Source organism: Eschrichtius robustus, chromosome 6 (assembly GCF_028021215.1).
Source record: "Eschrichtius robustus isolate mEscRob2 chromosome 6, mEscRob2.pri, whole genome shotgun sequence".
Lineage (NCBI taxonomy): Eukaryota > Metazoa > Chordata > Mammalia > Artiodactyla > Eschrichtiidae > Eschrichtius > Eschrichtius robustus.
Window position 1 is genome coordinate 121298485 of NC_090829.1, and position 15075 is coordinate 121313559.

The 15075-nt window shown below is 34.8% G+C and overlaps 1 protein-coding gene across 2 annotated transcripts in view; it reads right to left on the reverse strand.

Moving 5' to 3' along the window:
• TMPRSS15 (transmembrane serine protease 15) overlaps positions 1-15075 on the reverse strand; it is a 143403-nt gene that overhangs the window by 44706 nt on the left and 83622 nt on the right. The window lies entirely within an intron of this gene.

Sequence of the window (15075 nt, forward strand, 5' to 3'; positions counted from 1 at the left end):
AGGATAAAGAAATGACAAATAGACAGTTCTACAGTACCCATCCCATTTCTGCCCCTTTAAACATCCTGTGATTTGCCACAGTGCATATTTAAAGCTGGCTTTGATGTTGACTATGACTGCACACTTACTGCTCAGAATGTTTCTGCAATAGTTCTGTCAAAGCCAGAGGCGTGGCTTAAGAAGAGCGTGTATAAAACCTTAAGCCTCTCCTTTGCAGCAGAGGGCAGGGCAGTTTCAAGAGATGGCTGAGAGGTTTTGGACATACTTCTCCCGCACCATCTCTGTGAGTCTCAAATTCTTCCAACCCAAATGAACACATTGGGCTGGCCAAAAAGTTCTTTCATAGGCTGTTATGGAAAAACTCGAACAAACTTTTTGGCCAGCCCAAAACAAGTAACAACCACTGGCATGTTACACAAGCATACAGGGATCTCTTGGTTTTACCATCCAAATGATACCTCCAAACCTTTATTATATAGAAATGTGGAAGGGGCCTTTTGGTGGGATCAAAGTTGGACCAGGCTGGAAGCAGTGAGCTTGATTAAAACGTGATGAGGGGCTTCCCTGGTGGCGCAGTGGTTGAGAATCTGCCTGCCAATGCAGGGGACACGGGTTCGAGCCCTGGTCTGGGAAGATCCCACACGCCGCGGAGCAACTGGGCCCGTGAGCCACAGCTACTGAGCCTGCGCGTCTGGAGCCTGCGCGTCTGGAGCCTGGGCTCCGCAACAAGAGAGGCCGCGATAGTGAGAGGCCCGCGCACCGCGATGAAGAGTGGCCCCCACCCGCCGCAACTGGAGAAAGCCCTCGCAAAGAAACGAAGACCCAACACAGCCAAAAATAAATAAATAAATAAATAAATAAATAAATAAATTTAAAAAACAAACAAAAAAACGTGATGAGATGGGAAAAAAGTCATCTAAAGAAATGGAACCTGCAATAGTAGTAATTTGAAGGGAGGTAGGAATGGAGATCTAAACAAGAAAAGCAGTGTTGGAGTCATGGGAATGTGCTTGGACGTAAAGAAACAGAAGGAAAATGAAGAGGCTGGACAAGGAAGGAACTGAGTAGATCCGGTAGTTTTTTCCAGAATTTGAGTTGTGCAGAAAGATGTCTACTTGAAATACTCATTGTTTAAAAGGAGTGAGAACTATGTTTCCTGGGAATGTTTGTTTAAATCTTAAGGACTTTTGCCCTGGGAGAGCCTTTGTCTCACTGGAAATGAGGGATTTGGTTTCCTCAAGTTGTTTTCTGATTATGACTTGGGAGGGGTAGCTACATCCTGATATTAGGATCTCTGTTGGGGCCACACGGGATTTGGACCCTCTGAGAAAGGAAATAGTAGTTGGGTATGGAGAAGCTTGAAGTTTCTTCTCCTACGTGGTGCATGCACAATAAAAATGGGGAAGAAAAAGCACTTGAAAAAAAAAAAGGAACAAGGAAACCTGTATTTTAAAAGCTATTAGTGAATATTAATCATTAACTACTATACTGTACTGCTTTCATAGATACACGGTTCATGTTAAAATGGTTTCAAAAACAAATGGTACTGGTCTCCATAGAGACTTTCTCAATTTATGATGACCAAATGTAATGACACCTGAAAGGAATAAATTCTGTTGCTTTAGAATCTAGGTTGTAGCCCCAAATCTGTGAGCATTGATAAATACTGTTATATTCTAAAGAGAGGTACTAAATGTAGCCATACTAATACTTTAAAAATTACCAAAACTAGTCCAGCAACTGTAAATTTCTAGCTATCACCTATTTCCAGCTATGAAAAAGAGGATTCGAGTTTTTTTCTAGAAAAAGACTAAATAAGGGTCTTAAGGAAGAGTGTTTTCATGTGCAAGATGGGAGGAAGTTGCCATCCAGAAAACCAAGTGAAGGGTGCCCCAAGAGAACCAATTCATACTGGGTTGCCTTAAAGAAGAGAGGCCATCTCACTCCCCAGCTGAAAGTTTATTATGCTGCAGAGTCATAAGGGCTGGTGCTTACATGGGACTAGTGCAGGGACTTTCAGATACATTTTTCAGCTGGGACCACAGTAAAAATACATATTTTAAATCATACTCTAGGGCACACCCCAATGTGTATATGTGTGTGTGTGAGTGTGTGTGCACGTAACTAAATTAAAATTTACTCTTACTTTGTTCTGTTATTTCTATTCCATCCCATCCCATCCCATCCCATCCCATCCCATCCCATCCCATCCCATCCCATCCCATCCCATCCCATCCCATCCCATCCCATCCCATCCCATCCCATCCCATCCTATTCTATTCTATTCTATTCTATTCTATTCTATTCTATTCTATTCTATTCTATTCTATTCTATTCTATTCTATTCTATTCTATTCTATTCTATTCTACTCTATTCTATTCTATTCCATCCCATTCCATCCATTTTGCTCCATAACAAAGAATGCTGGCCAAAACTCAATAAATTGATTTCATGATACACTTTTTGAAAAATACCAGACTAAACTGAAGTATAGTGAAAAATTTCATGGGAGATGGTAACTTTAGTGTCCTAAATTTTGTGGGTAGATAGCTATATAAATAAAGATTAGTACTCACTTCCTGTGTAATGAATTTAGAAGCCAGACATTTGGCTAGAACTTTCCTTGATGATACTTAGGTGTAAGAGAGAGGGCGGCAGTAGAAAAAACCTGCATTTTCTCCATGTGCAGGGCAGTGCATGAGTTTCCTTTTGGCCACATGGACACTGGGAAAGATAATTGAGTGACAGCTGCCTGTCAGGACAAGCTGGCTCCAGCACAAATAAGTGTGGGAATGAAGCCTGGCTGGTGGGGATTAGGAGCAAAGCAGGGTTATAAGAGATCACAAGTGTAAGTAGTGTACTACCCATGCCTACTGTGCAGTGGTCCTGGGGAGTGGGGAGAGGAACATGCCAAAGAACCCACAACTCTGTTCTACAAAAGAGTTAGCATTTGTCCAGGAGCTACTGTTAGCTGAAAGAAAACTACAGTGTAGAAGATTATCCTTTTCTGCCTCTCTTCCAACACTGGAGCTATGGGAAGATGGAAGGGAAAGAAGGTGAGAAGTAAGTTAAAGACAATATTTCCACCTTCTTCTACTTTAAGTTATTGGGCGAAGATTTGTGCCTGAGTTGGGAGATTAAAAAAAAAGAGCTGTGACTTAGATGATATTAAAGTTTTGATGTTGTATTTGACTGTACATTTTAATACCTAAAAGTGAGGTTTAATTACCCATTTAAGAAAATTGCATACCTAAAATAACTGGAAAAATGAAGAGATCTGCCTGAAATATCCCAGAATAAAAAGAGAGATTTGAAATAAAGTAAGTAGAGAAAAATAAAGTTTTATCTGTTTATATTCTCAGCGAGTCTGTTCTTTAAATTGAATGTACAATGTACTATCTGTAATACCCTTATGCCTTGGTTCTTCATTTTATATGCTTAGGACTTGACAAAATGTCTGGAACAAAGTAGGAAATCAGTAGATATTTGTTAAACGTTAAGTGAATTAATTTATGTTAAATGAGTGATATGCCTCAAAAATCAGTATGAACCTTAGTAATAGAGTTAATGCAATACAAAGAAATCTTTAAAAGTATGATTTCAAAAAAAACATTTAAAAATTAGGCAGTTGATTGGCTGATGGTAACTCTATTGATTTGAAAAATAAAAATTGATTCTATGAATTATGAAGATAAAATTTACTTATTTGAGTGGTGGTTAAAACATAAGCTCTGGAATCATATGACTGGTTTGATCTGCAGCTTAGCCATTTCCTTTTTTTTTTTTTTAACATCTTTATTGGAGTATAATTGCTTTACAATGGTGTGTTAGTTTCTGCTTTATAACGAAGTGAATCAGCTATACATATAGATATATCCCCATATCTCTTCCCTCTTGCGTCTCCCCCCCTCCACCCTCTCTATCCCACCCCTCTAGGTGGTCACAAAGCACGGAGCTGATCTCCCTGTGCTATGTGGTTGCTTCCCACTAGCTATCGGTTTTACATTTGGTAGTGTATATATGTCCATGCCACTCTTTCACTTTGTCCTAGCTTACCCTTCCCCCTCCCTGTGTTCTCAAGTCCATTCTCTAGTAGGTCTGTGTCTTTATTCCCATCCTGCCCCTAGGTTCTTCATGATCTTTTTTTTTTTTTTAGATTCCATATATATGTGTTAGCATATGGTATTTGTTTTTCTCTTTTTGACTTATTTCACTATGTATGACAGACTCTAGGTCCATCCACCCCACTACAAATAACTCAATTTCGTTTCTTTTTATGGCTGAGTAATATTCCATTGTGTATATGTGCCACATCTTCTTTATCCATTCATCTGTCGATGGACACTTAGGTTGCTTCCATGTCCTGGCTATTGTAAATAGAGTTGCAATGAACATTATGGTACATGACTCTTTTTGAATTATGGTTTTCCCAGGGTATATGTCCAGTAGTAGGATTGCTGGGTCGTATGGTAGTTCTATTTTTAGTTTTTTAAGGAACCTCCACACTGTTCTCCATAGTGGCTGTATCAATTTACATTCCCACCAACAGTGCAAGAGGGTTCCCTTTTCTCCACACCCTCTCCAGCATTTATTGTTTGTAGATTTTTTTGTTGATGGCCATTCTGACTGGTGTGAGGTGATACTTCATTGTAGTTTTGATTTGCATTTCTCTAATGATTAATGATGTTGAGAATTCTTTCATGTGTTTGTTGGCAATCTGTATATCTTCTTTGGAGAAATGTCTATTTAGGTCTTTTGCCCATTTTTGGATTGGGTTGTTTGTTTTTTTGATATTGAGCTGCATGAGCTGCTTGTATATCTTGGAGATTAAATCTTTGTCAGTTGCTTTATTTGCAAATATCTTCTCCCATTCTGAGGGTTGTCTTTTCGTCTTGTTTATGGTTTCCTTTGCCGTGCAAAAGCTTTTGAGTTTCATTAGGTCCCATTTGTTTATTTTTGTTTTTATTTCCATTTCTCTAGGAGGTGGGTCAGAAAGGATCTTGCTGTGATTTATGTCATAGAGTGTTCTGCCTATGTTTTCCTCTAAGAGTTTTATAGTGGCTGGACTTACATTTAGGTCTTTAATCCATTTTGAGTTTATTTTTGTGTATGGTGTTAGGGAGTGTTCTAATTTCATTCTTTTACATGTAGCTGTCCAATTTTTCCAGCACCACTTATTGAAGAGGCTGTCTTTTCTCCATTGTATATTCTTGCCTCCTTTATCAAAAATAAGGTGACCATATGTACGTGGGCTTATCTCTGGGCTTTCTATCCTGTTCCATTGATCTATATTTCTGTTTTTGTGCCAGTACCATACTAGCCACTTCCTTTTTATTTATTTTTGACCCTGGGCAAATAAATTAGTCTTTCAGAAACTCAGTTTCCTTTACTGTCAAATAGGATAAGTACCACTTATGTCTTAGGTATATCATGAGAGTAAATTTTTAAAAAATTAAATGCATTTAGTATACCAATATGAATACATTGAATGAAGAATGAATTTTATCCTTAACAGCAAAGTATTGATAGTAATATTTAGAAATCGTCCTTTTCATTGATATTTTTAAGTTACTATTCTTACTTCTATGTTCTGGCTGTGTGACTTTCCCCTCCAGATAATGCAAGAAATCACACATAATCCTTTCCTCTGGGTATCTCACAAGAATAATTGGAGCTATTTGTATAGGTTATTTTAAACTTTGATGAAGTCTATGCTTTTTCAATCCAAATTTAAGTTACTTTAATAAAAAATACTTTAAGGAAGGCATGACTGGGCTGGTTGTTTCTACAAATCTTTATCCAATGTGAGTAGGTTACATATATCAAGTATAATACTATTAGGGAGGTTCTTGTAAATGTAATTATCAATTTATTTCATAAACACATATTTTTAAACCAGGTTAGTGAGATGATAAATTGGCAAAGACAGCTACTTACTCTACAGGCAAGCATTAATGTTTTAACTGAATTTATATTTTAATCTTTCTAGTGTTAATTTTCATTTAGCAAACAGGAATACTTAAAACTAGGTATATATGTTTTTGAATTTATATATTCTATTTTAAATCTGTACTTAATATATATTATATTTATTTTAAAACCTGATGGCCTAATTATGTACCCATAATCAAATATCATAATATACTTATAGAATGTTAGTCACAGCAAGTCATTTTTATATTATCCCATTACTTTGTTTTCACAGTTTGTTAAAGTCATTATGTAAAAATGAGTTTTCAATATCAATAATTTAATAATAGATAATTTATTAATAATTTTACTCTTTTACTAGTATAGCCAGGCTATATTTAATTGGAAAACACATATCCATTGAATGAAAATTTAAATATCTGAATAAAAATATGAATGAAAACACGTATAAATATCTGAAAATTGTAATTCATTTTTGTGCTCTAGTCAAAGCTGTTAATACTGTATGAACATGGAAAAATTAACCTATTTCTATAAGATGAATACATTGGATGAAAAAATGCTGTATGGAGCAAAACAATCTACTGCTGCTGAACTGAAAAGAATGGCAAATTCTGAGGAGAAGTGTAAATAAACGCTTTCAAAATTTCCCTTTACGTGCATGAACTGAATTCTGATTCTTTGCAACATATAACAGTTCGGCTTCATTAAGAAGTCTTTAATCCAAAAGTTTAACTCTCTGTGGCCTCTGATGTCTTATTTCTGATAATTTTATGCCCATAGTGAGAGAGAGAAAAAAAATATTGCTAAGAACTGAATTTTCCCATCTCCTTTTTATGAAGTCTCCAGTAGCCCTGCCTCATTTAGTCAACATATGCTTGGTTTTAATGGAACTGAATTGATCTCTAAGGCACATGCCACACAATCTGGGGAGGGCTCTAAACCCCTAAATGTAATCAGCTGCCACTTCCACAGTTGCCAGATAAGCACTATTGAATTCCAAATTAAGATTCTGATATTCAGAAAAGAGCAATGAAGGGACATTCAGAGGAGAGTGATCTTAATAAGCCTATATTTCGTATACTCTAGTTTAATGTAAATAAAATGTGAAAACTAAGATAAAGAAAGGAGATACAAAAATATGTTATACAATTGTTTTACTCATCAATTGAATGCTTTGGAAGGTGTCCCTAAAATATCTCAGAAGATAAATGAAGCACATACATGCTGCAAATTTATGATATTCCTTTGATCCCTTTTTCCTAAAATGACCAGCAAAGCAGAGAACCAATATAAACAGATATGTGTGCCTAATCTCTCTTTCCGTTACCAGCGTGATTATCTGCCACTGCCAATTCCCTGTTTCTGTAATTGCTTTTCAGCCTTTTGGTGTAAAAATCTCTCTGGGAGAAGACTGTGTTGATGATGACTCAATCCCTCCGTTTTCTACTCTCCAGCAGCATCTGTCCTGTGGCCAAGAGGGATGTGAAACCACATTCCCAGCATATTCAGCACACAGTGATGGTCATGGAAGACTCCATTTTAGCTTCAGTTGAGGGAATTTTCTCTAAATGATTTATTACCTAAATAACATAATCATAGTAACTGAAATCTAGTGAAAGGGCAAACAAATATAAGCAACACCTATGCCATAAATCTCCAATCTATTTTTTGTTGGAAGCCATAGATTACATTCTTTTGGCTTTTATCTTGAAGGGAAATTTCTTGTACTATTTTTCAAAATCCTAATGTATTTATCTTATTATAAGACTCTAATAAAAGCTAGTAACTGTAATATTTTTAATAGAAGAGATGTTGCTGCCTTCCTTTTCCCAACCTATTCTCTTTCCACTTCTTTCCTCCCCTTTCTCTTACAATTTAAAATATGGCTTTAAAGACCTACTATTTCTCTAAAATTTCATTTCAAGACGCTTTCACTTTTGCAGATGGTGGAATGCTCAATAATTATTTCAGTTGTTTGGATTTGTAAATAAATTCACTCCCTTATTGGTTAGCGCTATTAGTTTTCTTATCTCATTAGTCCAGTTGGTTTTACTATTCATCTTCATTTCTTTAAAAATATAGTACTTCTCAGCCAAAGACCAATATCATATGATATCACTTATATGTGGAATCTAAAAAACTGATACATAAGTTTATTCTTTTTGGTGCGATGGTGAATGGGATTGTTTTCTTAACTTCTCTTTCTGATCTTTTGTTAATGTATAGGAATGCAAGGGATTTCTGTGTGTTAATTTTGTATCCTGCAACTTTACCAAATTCATCCATGAGCTCCAGTAGTTTTCTGGTAGCAACTTTAGGATTTTCTATGTAACTAACAGAACATTGTAAATCACCCTTACTCCAATAAAAATTTTTAAAAATTAAAAAATGATACAAATGAAATTATTTACAAAACAGAAAGAGACTCACAGACATAGAAAACAAACTTATGTTTACCAAAGAGGGAAGGGGGTTGGGGGGGAGGGATAAATTAGGAGGTTGGGATTAACATATACACACTACTATATGTAAAATATATAGATAACCAACAAGGACCTACTGTATAGCACAGGGAACTATACTCAATATTTTTTAATAACCTATAAGGAAAAATAATCTGAAAAGATATATATGTATATATAGTATATATAACTGAATCGCTGTGCTGTACACCTGAAGCTAACACAGTATAATAAATCAACTATACTTCAATAAAAAAAAAGAAAGTAAAAAAAAAAATAGCTTATGTTTGCAGTTCATTTTAATTTGGTGAATAGATATGGAACAATATTAAACAGCTAATAATTAATTAGAGTTGCAGTTAATATAATGTGCTACAAGTTCTTAGTTTATTTTGTGTTTTTATACTTACTAGAAATAAATGTTGAAAAATAAATTTTATTGTAATAACAAATAAATAAATATAATTATAATAAATTTTAAAAATATATAGTATTTCTCAAAAGTTCCCTCCATGACATCCTTGGAAAAAAGTTGGGAAGCCCTCCCCTCTAAGAGAATAACTATTACATATTTGCTTGCTCTATTTTAAAATACTTTATAGAACTGAGCACTTAATTATATTGCATTCAAATACGAGTGATATTGATGTCTATGCATTTTTTATTGCAGAAGTTTCTCCTCAAAAATTTAGAAATGTCACTCCGCTGTTTTTAAATATTCACCATAAAATGACTGAAATATAAAGCTGAACTGATTTTTGACATCTTTGAAAAATGATTCTGTTTATTCTCCTCAAAAAATTTGCTGAAAAATTTTCCTCTTGAAATTAAAAATTTTAAACAGGAAATGTTACAACACTGATTTCTGCTTATAAATTTTTTACAGTAAGCAATGAGACTTCATGATTTTTCAGTCACTTTAATCAGATCTAGAAAGTATATCGTTTTTTCCCATTACACCTTTCAGTGTTAGTTTCAACTGGTTCTATTATTTTCAGCTTGTGGGCTGGTCTTTTTCCCGTATGCCTATCACAGACTCCCACATTTTTCCATCTCTTTACCTATTGTTTTTGCTTACTTGATCATGCTCTTGTGTTGCATTTTTGTGACAATGTGGTATTTTGGTGCCAGAGTTTTTGAATAGGTGTGCAAAATAAACTGTGCAGTTCACATCATTAACAAAAACCTCTGATCAAGTCAGAAATAATAATCTGGTTGTGGTAGAGTTTTTTTTTTTTTGTGTGTGTGTGTGTGTGGTAGAGTTTCAACAAGAAATTCCTCTGCCCAAAGGTGGCCATAGGGATAGAATACTGACAATTCATAATGGTAGTCTCAAAATTGTCTTGATTAATATTTTCCAAGGCAGTGATTTACTTCTCCTCTAAGTTAATTTCTGATTTTTATACATTATATCTATCTCTATATATCTTATACATTATATTTATACATAATGTATAATATATAATTTATACATTATATATTTATACACATAACTATATTTTCATGTCAATATATTTTCTTTTTTGCTATTTTGAAAAATAATTATAAGTATAATTTAAAAATAAATAAATAATCTCATTTATAAATTAAAATAATTATAAATCATATCACTTTCTATATTTTTCTCCTTTTCCATGTACTCTATTTTGAGATACATTCTAATTTTCTGTTGATCTAAAAGTCTTTATTGCTTTCCTTTGGTGTTGTATGTTCTTTCATAGGCCTTAATATTTTTGTTTGTTTACTTCCCTAGTTGATTTTTTGTTTGTATACTTCATTAATTGATTTTTTTGTTTACTTCACTAATGGATTTTTTGATTGATTCATGTCAATGTTGCTTATAAATCATAAGTAGCTGCTTCTAAAACATCACAAAATTCTTCTGAAGAACAGGATAGTTGGCTGGGCTACCACTTACTCTCACCTAAGTAGCTTGGATAGTAACAATTGTTATGACTTATTTTAAGGAACAGAGGGTATATAAGCTACAGGTCAATTTTCATATTTGTAGTAATGCTGAAAGCATACAACTTTCTGGGATGGAGTCTGAGGTTTAGGGCAGTTGTAAGTAGAGGAGCAGAGATTTGTACAGATGATTCTAGGATCAGATAATAGGCCAGATGATGAACAATGCTCCAACTCTACCTCTTTTCTAGACATTTTAATTAAATACAAACTGACCACAATCTCTTATGGAAGGGAAGGATAGATGTAGGAAGGAATGTGTATTCTGTTTTCCTGACATATTTGCATCTAGAGAGAACTACTAAGTTGGGGGACAGAAGTATTTTAAAAAATCATAGTACAAGGGGAGAAGCAAGCTATAAAAATTCTCTATAGACTGTTGAATGCAGAGTTGTATTATATCTTACATATATGAATGAAAATATTTATATCTATATCTATATCTACATCTACATATATATCTAGATATCTCCATGATGAGCAAGCTGGTCACGATTTTGGTTTTCCTGCTGACTATGTTATTGATGTAATAAAAAATATAGGGTAAGAAGGTTGTGCATCCCAGCAAGTATCAGCATCAAATTCCTTCTCCCTTCATGGCAGTGCTTTTACACTGCTTGTCTCCAAGAAGTTAATGATGTTAATTTTTTAATTGGATGATGTTGGCATTCAAACAGCTCATTTGCCTGTATCCCTGCTGTTCTCTAAAAGCGTTCTTGGCAAAGGGAACATGACAGACAATCCTCTTTCCTCACAGTGCCAATAACCCCCCTTTATAGTTTAAAACAGCTCTCTTCAGTGTACAAAATGCACAGCTCTTTTCACACCAGAGAAGTGCAAATAGGTTTGCTGAAAAACCAGTGTGGATTCCGGCTTTGAACAAAGTCAGCTAGTGGTTAATCAGGTGTAAAGGAAGGAAGAAAATTTCCTTTAAGATGAGGAAGAATGAATAAATGTACTAGAATGCAAACATTGAAATTAAGTCTTATATGTTTCTTTTTTTATATTTGAATTTTATTTTACTTTTTTATACAGCAGGTTCTTATTAGTTATCAATTTTATACATATTGTTGTATATATGTCAATTCCAATCTCCCAATTCATCCACCCCCACCACCACCCCTGCTTTCCCCCCTTGGTGTCCATATGTTTGTTCTCTACATCTGTGTCTCTATTTCTGCCTTGCAAACTGGTCATCAGTACAATTTTTCTAGATCCCACATATATGTGTTAGCATACGATATTCGTTTTTCTCTTTCTGACTTACTTCACTCTGTATGACAGTCTCTAGGTCCATCCACGTCTCTACAAAACACCCAATTTCGTTCCTTTTTATGGCTGAGTAATATTCCATTGTACATATGTACCACAACTTCTTTACCCATTCATCTGTCGATGGACATTCAGGTTGCTTCCATGTCTTGGCTATTGTAAATAGTGCTGTAATGAACATTGCGGTACGTGTGTGTTTTGAATTATGGTTTTCTCTGGGTATATGCCCAGTAGTGGGATTGCTGGATCATATGGTAGTTCTATTTTTAGTTTTTTAAGGAACCTCCATACTGTTCTCCATAGTGGCTGTACCAATTTACATTCCCACCAACAGTGCAAGAGGGTTCCCTTTTCTCCACACCCTCTCCAGCATTTGTTGTTTGTAGATTTTCTGATGATACCCATTCTAGCCGGTGTGAGGTGATACCTTATTGTATTTTTGATTTGCATTTCTCCAATACTTAGCGATGTTGAGCAGCTTTTCATGTGCCCCTTGGCCATCTGTATGTCTTCTTTGGAGAAATGTCTATTTAGGTCTTCTGCCCATTTTTTGATTGGGTTGCTTTTTTTTTTAATATTGAGCTGCATGAGCTGTTTAGATATTTTGGAGATTAATCCTTTGTCTATTGATTTGTTTGCAACTATTTTCTCGCATTCTGAGTGTTGTCTTTTCATCTTGTTTATGGTTTCCTTTGCTGTGCAAAAGCTTGTAAGTTTCATTAGGTCCATTTGTTTATTTTTGTTTTTATTTCCCTTACTCTAGGAGGTGGGTCAAAAAGGATCTTGCTGTGATTTATGTCATAGAGTGTTCTTCCTATGTTTTCCTCTAAGAGCTTTATAGTTTCTGGCATTACATTTAGGTCTTTAATCCATTTTGAGTTTATTTTTGTGTATGGTGTTAGGGAGTGTTCTAATTTCATTTTTGTACATGTAGCTGTCCAGTTTTCCCCGCACCACTTTTTTTTTAATTTTATATTTTTTAACATCTTTATTGGAATATAATTGCTTTACAATGGTGTGTTAGTTTCTGCTTTATAACAAAGTGAATCATCTATAGATATAGATATATCCCCATATCTCTTCCCTCTTGTGTTTCCCTCCCTCCCACCCTCCCTATTCCACCCCTCTAGGTGGTCACAAAGCACTGAGCTGATCTCCCTGTGCTATGCAGCTGCTTCCCACTAGCTATCGGTTTTACATTTGGTAGCCCAGCACCACTTATTGAAGAGACTGTCTTTTCCCCATTGTATATCCTTGACTCCTTTGTCATAGATTAGTTAACCATAGGTGCGTGGGTTTATCTCTGGGCTTTCTATCCTGTTCCATTGATCTATATTTCTGTTTTTGTGCCAGTACCATATTGTCTTGATTACTGTAGCTTTGTAGTATAGTCTGAAGTCAGGAAGTCTGATTCCTCCAGCTCCGTTTTTTTCCCTCAAGATTGCTTTTGTTATTTGGGATCTTTTTTATCTCCATACAAATTTTAAGATTTTTTGTTCTAGTTGTGTGAAAAATGCCATTGGTAGTTTGATAGGGATTGCATTGAACCTGTAGATTTCTTTGGGTAGTATAGTCATTTTCACAATATTTATTCTTCCAATCCAAGAACATGGTATATCTCTCCATCTGTTTGTATCACCTTTGATTTCTTTTATCAGTGTCTTATAGTTTTCTGAGTACAGGTCTTTTACCTCTTTAGGTAGGTTTATTCTTAAATATTTCATTCTTTTTGTTGCAATGGTGAATGGGATTGTTTCCTTAAGTTCTCTTTCTGATCTTTCGTTGTTAGTGTATAGGAATGCAAGAGATTTCTGTGCATTAATTTTGTATCCTGCAACTTTACCAAATTCATTGATTAGCTCTAGTAGTTTTCTGGTGGCATTTTTAGGATTCTCTATGTATAGTATCATGTCATTTGTAAACAGTGACAGCTTTACTTCTTCTTTTCCAATTTGTATTCCTTTTATTTCTTTTTCTTCTCTGATTGCCGTGGCTAGGACTTCCAAACCTATGTTGAATAATAGTGGTGAGAGTGGACATCCTTGTCTCGTTCCTGATCTTAGAGGAAATGCTTTCAGTTTTTCACCATTGAGAATGATGTTTGCTGTGGGTTTGTCGTATTTGGCCTTTATTATGTTGAGGTAGGTTCCCTCTATGCCCACTTTCTGGAGAGTTTTTAATCATAAATGGGTGTTGAATTTTGTCGAAAGCTTTTTCTGCATCTATTGATATGATCATGTGGTTTTTATCCTTCAGTTTGTTAATATGGTGTATCACATTGATTGATTTGCATATATTGAAGAATCCTTGCATCCCTGGGATAAATCCCACTTGATCATGGTGTATGATCCTTTTAATGTGTTGTTGGATTCTGTTGGCTAACATTTTGTTGAGGATTTTTGCATCTATATTCATCAGTGATATTGTTCTGTAATTTTCTTTTCTGTAGTATCTTTGTCTGGTTTTGGTATCAGGGTGATGGTGGCCTCGTAGAATGAGTTTGGGAGTGTTCCTTCCTCTGCAATTTTTTGGGAGAGTTTGAGAAGGATGTGTGTTAGCTCTTCTCTAAATGTTTGATAGAATTCATTTGTGAAGCCATTTGGTCCTGGACTTTTGTTTGTTGGAAGACTTTTAATTACAGTGTCAATTTCATTACTTGTGATTGGTCTATTCATAAATTCTATTTCGTCTTGGTTCAGTCTTGGAAGATTATACCTTTCTAAGAATTTGTCTATTTCTTCCAGGTTGTCCATTTAATTGGGCTAGAGTTGCCTGTAGTAGTCTCTTATGATGCTTTTTATTTCTGTGGTGTCCATTGTAACTTCTCTTTTTTCATTTCTAATTTTATTGATTTGAGTCATCTCCCTCTTTTTCTTGATGAGTCTTGCTAAAGGTTTATCAATTTTGTTTATCTTCTCAAAGAACCAGCTTTTAGTTTTATTGATCTTTGCTATTGTTTTCTATGTTTCTCTTTCATTTATTTCTGCTCTGATCGTTATAATTTCTTTCTTTCTGCTAACTTTGGGTTTTGTTTGTTCTTCTTTCTCTAGTTCCTTTAGGTGTAAGGTTAGATTGTTTATTTGTGATTTTTTTTTTTTTGTTTCTTGAGGTAGGCTTGTATTGCTGTAAACTTTCCTCTTAAAACTGCTTTTGCTGCATCCCATAGGTTTTGGATCATCGTGTTTTCATTGTCATTTGCCTCTAGGTATTTTTTTATTTCCTCTTTGATTTCTTCAGTGATCTCTTGGTTATTTAGTAATGTATTGTTTAGCCTCCATGTGTTTGTGTTTTTTTATGTTTTTTTTCCCTGTAACTGATTTCTAATCTCATAGCATTGTGGTCCAAAAAGATGCTTGATATGATTTCAATTTTCTTAAATTTACTGAGGCTTGATGTGACCCAAGATGCGATCTACCCTGGAGAATGTTCTATGTGCACTTG